The 7,512-nt window shown below is 37.0% G+C and overlaps 1 long non-coding RNA gene across 1 annotated transcript; it reads right to left on the reverse strand.

The window, feature by feature from the left end:
* Positions 1–1,597: 1,597 nt before the first annotated feature.
* LOC139670509 (uncharacterized) lies at positions 1,598–6,966 on the reverse strand. Its single transcript, XR_011697493.1, has 3 exons — positions 6,680–6,966; positions 5,559–5,630; positions 1,598–2,485 (listed from the first exon to the last, which is right to left on the reverse strand). It is a non-coding gene; the product is annotated as an uncharacterized lncRNA (long non-coding RNA).
* Positions 6,967–7,512: the final 546 nt, after the last annotated feature.

Consider the following 7,512-nt stretch of genomic DNA (forward strand, 5'->3'; position numbering starts at 1 on the left):
AACAAGCTGGACTTGCTGGAAAATGGGGAACATGGCCTGGGGGCCAGAGGGAGCTGCTGGCAGTGGGGCACCTTGAGAAATGGTGTACTGGGAGCTGGGGCTGTGGCCAGCTGCTGGAGAGATCCAGGGGTCTGTGTGTGTATGTGCACATGCATGTGCCTATCGATGGTACGTGGGCAGCCTCAAGTCAGACCTGCAGGCATCAAGGAGCTGCAGCAGTCTTGCCCTTCTCAGGCTTCCAGATTTGGCATCTCCTGAAATTTTTTGTCTCTGTTGAACAACTTTATCCCAGTGAGTGCTCCAGTCACAGGGCTGCTGACTCTTCCTTGGAACAAAAATCTGTACATTTCCTACATTTGCAAGATAATAAACCTGTTTGCTCTAATGAGGATTTAAACCCTAAGGCTCAAACATTTACCACTTAGTTGTGATATTTTCTTCACCTTGTCTCTATATTGAGCCTATTTTTGGCACACTGCTTGTTCTTGAGACCTGGAAATTAGACTCTAATTCCTGAAATATTAGATAGCCTTGATTTATTTTAATGGCTCCTACCTTAAGACAGATACATTTATTTTACGTAATGCAAGATATTCTTCCCTTATTCTGTGGAAGAGAACAAATTTTCATTTTACCTAGTCTCCTTCAATACAAACCTTCAATGCCCTGAAATCTACTTTTGTTAAATCAGGGTACAACAGCTTATAAAAGCCCAGATTTGTCCACATACACCTAATTGCTTAAGCATTGTTGAAGCTTTGTTGCTGTAGCATCTACTGCATATATGGAAATTATTTTTAACTTGTGATTCAAACTACCCCTGTATCCATGGTCAGCTCTGGAAAGGTCTGACAACTAAGAAAAACAAGTTTATTGTCCACAAGCTTAAATAAAATGAAACTCAGTCTACATCTGTGTTAGAAGAGCCATGATAATGAGCCCAAAAACTGGAGGATCAATAGAAGTTTCACAGTCAATAGGGGAGGGTGGATAAAAATGGCAACACAGCCCACCGTCTGAATTACTGTAAGTCTGGAGGCATCTGTTACTTTCCATCTATGATTAGGGAACTTGGTGTGAGCAGGCTTCTCATGTAGATATCTTAACATAGCATCTAAAGTTAGGTGGGCTGAATAATGTTCTACATTTCTATGGGGACTTGGTGGTACTCCCTAGTTAACTCAGAAAAATAGTTTCTTAAAACAATTTCCACAACTAAAAAGGGCTCTTCTCTTAAATTTTTGTTATACTCAGCCAGGGTAAACAAGAGACATTCATGATATATCTGAAGTATTTAAATATTTTGATTCTCTTGCATCACAGGGAAGAGTGATAAAAGCTCATTTCAACTTTATTTTAAAGAATCAATTTGCCTTAGGGGAACTAGATACATTTATAAGGCAATAGAGTACAGGTCTCGTTCGTTCTTTCCTGCGTGGTCAGTAGAATGGATTGTGATGCAGCCCAAGAGTAAGGAAGGTAGGCAACACCAATATATGGCATGTTATTTCCAGCATTGAGGGCAGTTTTTATTATCTCTATCTTCATTTCATGACATATTTACTATCTTAAATAGTTAATAACATGACCCTAATAATATTCTCTTTTAAACAGTTTGATGTAAACAATACTTTGAGGCTCATTATAATGCAACAAATTAAGAACACCACACAATCCTAATGACTCTTAAGAAAAGGTGCCTGTAGCAGGTTGTTTCAAACTGTGTCTTTCTTTTAATCAATTTCGCAGATAAATGTACTGAGCAGTAAACAAACACTAAAAATCCTAAAATGAAAGCCAATTACAGCAAATAGCAAATCAAAATAAGCTTCTTGAAACTTAAATTCTTCCCTAAGAAAGCATTATTTCCAGAAAGTATTGTTTAGACAATATTATTTCCATCAATGATGAGTCGCATAGAGATAGGTGATTCACAAAGTAACTTACACTACAAATGTTAGTAAAGCAGTCATGAGTAGTCTTCTGTAAACTCAGCGCATGGGTCAAGTTTCTCACACATTGTGTGTGCATTCATTTCCAGTATCTTCACCTGACAATTTCATGTAAGTGAACACAAAATTCATTTGAGGTGTTTGGACTTGGGATCTCAAAGTTATTAGTCCCTTTTGAAAACCTTGGCCCTGGATTTTTCATTAATGTATCAGCCTTTGGATATAAATGCATTAAAAAAAATAAATAAAGGAAAGGTAGATTTACATGTTACAGATAGGTGACTAGTCACAGCAACAAGTTTGGAAGAAATTGCCTTCTTTATTGTAATGTGTATGACATCTGTCTCTACATTCATTTTCTTTGCTGTCCTACTTTTCAGATTTTCTGCTAAACAGAATACTTTTATAGCTTTTTTTTTCCTTCTTCGAAAAGTTTACAGTCCCTTTCAACATGACATCTGAAAATATTTTTTCTTTCTTTGCTGCAACAGGAAAGCTCTCTTCGTCCTGTTTTTTATAGGCTGCTACCTTTTCTGTAAAAAATAAAGAAGAAAGGATAACATAAGACACTTGTGAAATGAAGATAGACATCTTGCTAGCTGACCCGTCCACTTTTGTAATACTTTATTTCATACCTAATGTTACTATTTTCTTCTTGTAAAATTCATATCTTTAAGAGCAGAAGTGATAGTATCTAGAATCACAAATAGAAGAGCGTATTGATTCTTCAGAGTTCCATTTTGGAGTTATCAAAAAGACATGATTTTCTCTATCTAAATAGTGTTTTTCAAAACATTAATAAACACAAGGATTCCTTGTAGCTTTATTTATCAGACAGTTGCCAAATTATTTTGGAAATAAAGGGCAACAGTGCATTGTGTTTCAGCTCAATGAAGTGTATGATGCTGCTGTGAGGAAACTTGAGAGTGATATAATTACAACACACTTCTTTCCCCATTTTACTTTCTTTTGATTAATAAAAGGTTACTTAAAGTATAAATTTTAAAAAACCAACAACAAAACAAACAAACAAACAAACCAAAACAGAAAATCTCTGAGTATCCATAAAACTGGAAAAATCTCCTTTTTTTTTTTTTTGTCCATATGACGTATTATTCACACATCTGGTTAAACTAGAGGCAGGGGTTTTTAACTAAAGTTTAAATCACTAATAATCTCATTTGGTACAGGCAAAATCCCTACAGAGACCTCTTGAAATTCAGACACCCAAAGAGATGTGAATCAATATGAGAGTATAAATATAATTTTCTTCTACTAGAATTTTTTTTGCACTTGACAAGCCCGCGTGCCATGTAATAACTAAATTTAGCAGAGTTTTACCACGAGAGGGCAGGAATGTTCATCAAACAGGTTTGTCACTGGTTGTTTCACCATTTCTTTTCGAGGAGGGTGACCCAATGTGCTTTCCCTCTGTCGGTATTCAGTGTCTAGGCATGTTCCCCAAGCACTTAACAACATGACAAAATGCTTTGACCCAACACACTGACCTGTCATTAGTATGGCTGATTAATCCCCCTGGATGGTTGTGGGGCTCGGGGGCACAGCTGAACTGCAGCTGTGTAAGGCTCAGCGTAAAATCAGAGCTCCTCACCCTAGGCTGGCAAAGGGAAGCAGCTGCGCCAAGGCATCAGTCAGGCTTGCCAAGGCAGGCTGGAAGGTAGATAGGGGTGAATCAGTGCCTGCTTTTCTTCCTTACAGTGAGTAACAGGAGCAAGAAGGGAGATCTTTAGAGAGGTGGTTATTATTATTATTATTATTATTATTATTATTATTGGTGGTGGTGGTTGTTTGTTTGTTTATTTATTTTTATTATTATTCAACATTAGCAGCACTGGCTTATTCATGAACATTATTTAACATTTTCTGTAAGTGAGACTAATTTTGATTGGACCAAAACAGTAGTCAGTTCTGAACAGTAGAAGACTGTACTGGACAGAATACTGCATAGAAAAGTTCCAGACTATTACTAAAGTTAAACAGATTTGTGTGGAAAGTCCTGGTTAACTCATAAACCATTTATAAACTGAAGCATTTAGCAGATCTTGATTAAAGGTTTAAATTCTTGTAACTGTTTGCCAACAAAATACAGTGTTTCACTGTTCCCAAAATCATGCTTTGGAAAAAAAAAATTACTGTGGGGCCACTCGGAGTTGTAAGATTTTAATCAGCTAATATTAAATTCTGTAATATATATGGAAATATCCTTTCTTTTGCTTGTTTCGCTGTCATGTTAAGAGGTTTCTTTTTTTAAATGGCAAAGCTTTTCATTATGAAGCAAATAGTTGTGGAGTTGTGACAGTGACTAATAAACTATATTCAATGAGAACAAAGAAATATGTGAAAATGTAACTTTATTCTAGTTGTAACAATAGTTTTACTCTAGTATTAAAAAAAAGATTTATAGAAGTTATTTTCCATTAGTATGCTAATTAAATTATAGTTTTACTATATTACCATGCCCTCCTCCAGAAAAGGAGGGCTCAACAAAATGATCAGTTGTTCAAATCTAAAAATACTTTCTTAGTTCTGTCGTTGGGATAGAGGATTTTCTCCAGCCTTAAAGCAGAAAAGGGTATTGCCTTCCTATTATGTGGCTTGGCTGTCTCCTATAAGAAGCTCTTGATTTATGCTCAGAGGGTTACATACCTGCTAGGAGATCTATATTCTCAGTGTCATTTTACAAATCTTGTTTCCCAGAGACTTTCAAGAGCCATGCTGCAACTGCACACTACCAGGGTGACTAGGTAGGAAAGTAGGAAATCCTACAAGGTCTTCTAATTTGATGATTCAGGATTTATTTCTTTGGGCTTTTAAATAACCCTAGTGGAATGTGGTTCTTTTCAAAGCCCTGGCAACACACAACGGTGTTTCTGCCCAGATTAAACAACAGACAGCCATCTGGATTTTTGCTGGAAAAAGGAAGGAGTGTAACTGGACAGCAAGCAATAACATGGATATAGGCAAATGGTATAAAACTAAAAAGCCCCTATTTTTTATTATCAGGATTAACAGAGGAATCAATACAAGTCAGGACTGCTGCAGAAACTATGCAATATCTGTGCAGATGGATCATCCTAAAATTTTTTTCCAGTGGGACATTGAAGCTATGAAGGATGTTCTTTAAGATGTCCAGTATTCATCTGCAGCAGAATATCACCTATGAACTTCCAAAGGAATGATGGGCAGGGTGTCTTTCCCAGAGTTTCACAGATTTATGCATGTGGAAAACTTGTGTCATGCTTTGGTCAAAGATGAGAAGGAATGACTCCTTTTCTTTCTACTGTGTTTTCTGTAGCATAAGAATGTAACAGGTGCAGTGCTCAGGTCTGGGTGAAACGCGGTTTTGCTCTTGCTGTTTTAGTTTTCAACTAAGGATATCTAGCAAAGAAATGACTAAAGAAAATTCAGATTACCGTTCTCTGCTTCCCCTTTGTTTCATTTTAAGTGGTACACCGCACAAGCAAGTGAAAATAGAGGCGACTGTTGTTCTGGCATTTCCTTTCCTGTTACCTTTTGAACAATGACATTTTGGGCATATTTATGGGCTTGTCTTTGAACTCTTATTCACGTAATTAATCTACTCACCTCTACATCCCTTCTGGTTTTAAAAATCACTCTTTCATTTGTTGCTTCATGTCTTTCCCATTAAGGGCAATTCTAGGGAGATCAAATAGGATTTCAGAGGATGAAAACTCTCTAGTAGACAACTACCAGGCAATACTTTATACAGGGAGCATAGCCTACAAAATGCTGCCTTGTCAGATAGGGTCACATATGGTTAATGTTACTAAAATTCTTACTTGCTATTAGACCAGCAGAGCCACTAGGTGTTTTAGAGAACTTTTTCTGTGACAGCAGTCCCTACTCAGAATTACTGCCCACAACAACCTCACCCTACCCTTTGCTAATCTTGCAGTCAGTAAACATATGCTTTGAGATTAGGAAATTTAGTATTTTCTATGCAGCATGCTGCACCTTGAAGAGAAATTAGACTGCTTCCTAAAATTACAGCAATTTAACAGTAACAGTAAAAGCAAAGAAGGTATGGAAAGTATTTGAAGAAATGTCTAAGTTGGCTTTTTTAGGTGCTAGAAGCAGTTTAGGTGTAGGATTTTTATCTCACCTGGATAGGGCTGGCTTAGTACAGCCTGTGGGAATATTTATAAAGGGTTAGATTTAGAAAGGCTTTTAAATTTACAGGTGGAGAGATGTATGTTAACCATCTCTCAGCCTGCTATCAAAGCAAGGTCTGAGCAGGCACCTGTGTAAGGAAGTTGCAGCTGATGATCATGATCAATATGAAATAATCTGAGCTGAAACTTCATTGAAGATGTTATTTAATCCTGCTGTACAGGTGTTAAAGGGGGCTCAGAGCAGGGGAGTGAGTGCCTAGTACAGAACAGCCAGCATGATGGCATTCCTCTTTCAGCACTGCACCAGGCTTAGGTCCATTTACAATATTTATTAACCTACAACCTAAGAAACTTGTCAAATTGCTTTGTTTTGCCTTTTCTTATTTTCACTTGAGTGTGTGTAATCATGGTTTTGAAATAATTACATTGTTCTAAAACTTGGATTTATTATTGCATTTATATTTAACAAAAATTTAACTTTCTAAAAATATTAGCTCCTCAAGTATAATTTCACTTTGAAGCTTTCAGATCCAAATGTATATAGCAATACACTAATGTCTTATAATATCTCACCTTTTTTCCAATAGCTCACTGTTATGGGTTTAGGCAGGTGGGCCTAAACTTAGGTTTTAAAGTTCAGCTAGGCCTAGGATTGTCAGCTGACTTGAGCTGAGCTAGCTAACAGCTGACTTCTTCTGGCCAATAATATTGTATTCCATACCATATTGCATCATCTCAAAAGGGGTAAGAGCTGGTGTGTTGGTGTGGCTTGTTCAGTTGCTTCACAGCTGTGGTGCCAGCAAGACAGTCTGCTGTCCCAGGAGGGGTGGGGAGGCCCAAGCCCAGAGCACCGGCTTAACATCATGTTATCTGAGGGAAGTAAAATGTTTGTTCTTAGCTTTTCTCTCTGCTTAAGTCTGTCTCTGAAGAACCAACTTCTCTAGAATGATTTGTAGTTAAAATGGTAGAATTTGTGTTTACTGGGAAGTGGGAAATTATTTCTTGTTATACATAACTTGTGTAAGTGTGTGTTATATTGTAGTTTCCTCTTAATTTTCTCTTTTCTGTATAAATACATGTAGTTAGTTCCAGCATAAACCCTCTTTGAGGGGTTTTTTTTTCCTCTCCCCCTTCTTTTCCCTTAGCTGGTTGGGGGGAGGAGGAACCCTCTTCACTCTGTCCTGGACAGTTGGCATTTTGCCAGCTCAACCCAGGACACTCACTTGCTTTTCTGAATCTATGTTGAACTGATGTTTTCAGAGGCATATGATCCACCATGACTTTCAGATCTTGTTCTTAAATAATTGTGCTTCCTTATTATGTTATTAAGATTATTATTTATTTTTTCAATATAATATCTACTATTTTTAACATTTTAATGAGTCTTTAAATGGCTTTGTAGTCAT

This window comes from Pithys albifrons, chromosome 3 (genome assembly GCF_047495875.1).
Source record: "Pithys albifrons albifrons isolate INPA30051 chromosome 3, PitAlb_v1, whole genome shotgun sequence".
NCBI classification, from domain to species: domain Eukaryota; kingdom Metazoa; phylum Chordata; class Aves; order Passeriformes; family Thamnophilidae; genus Pithys; species Pithys albifrons.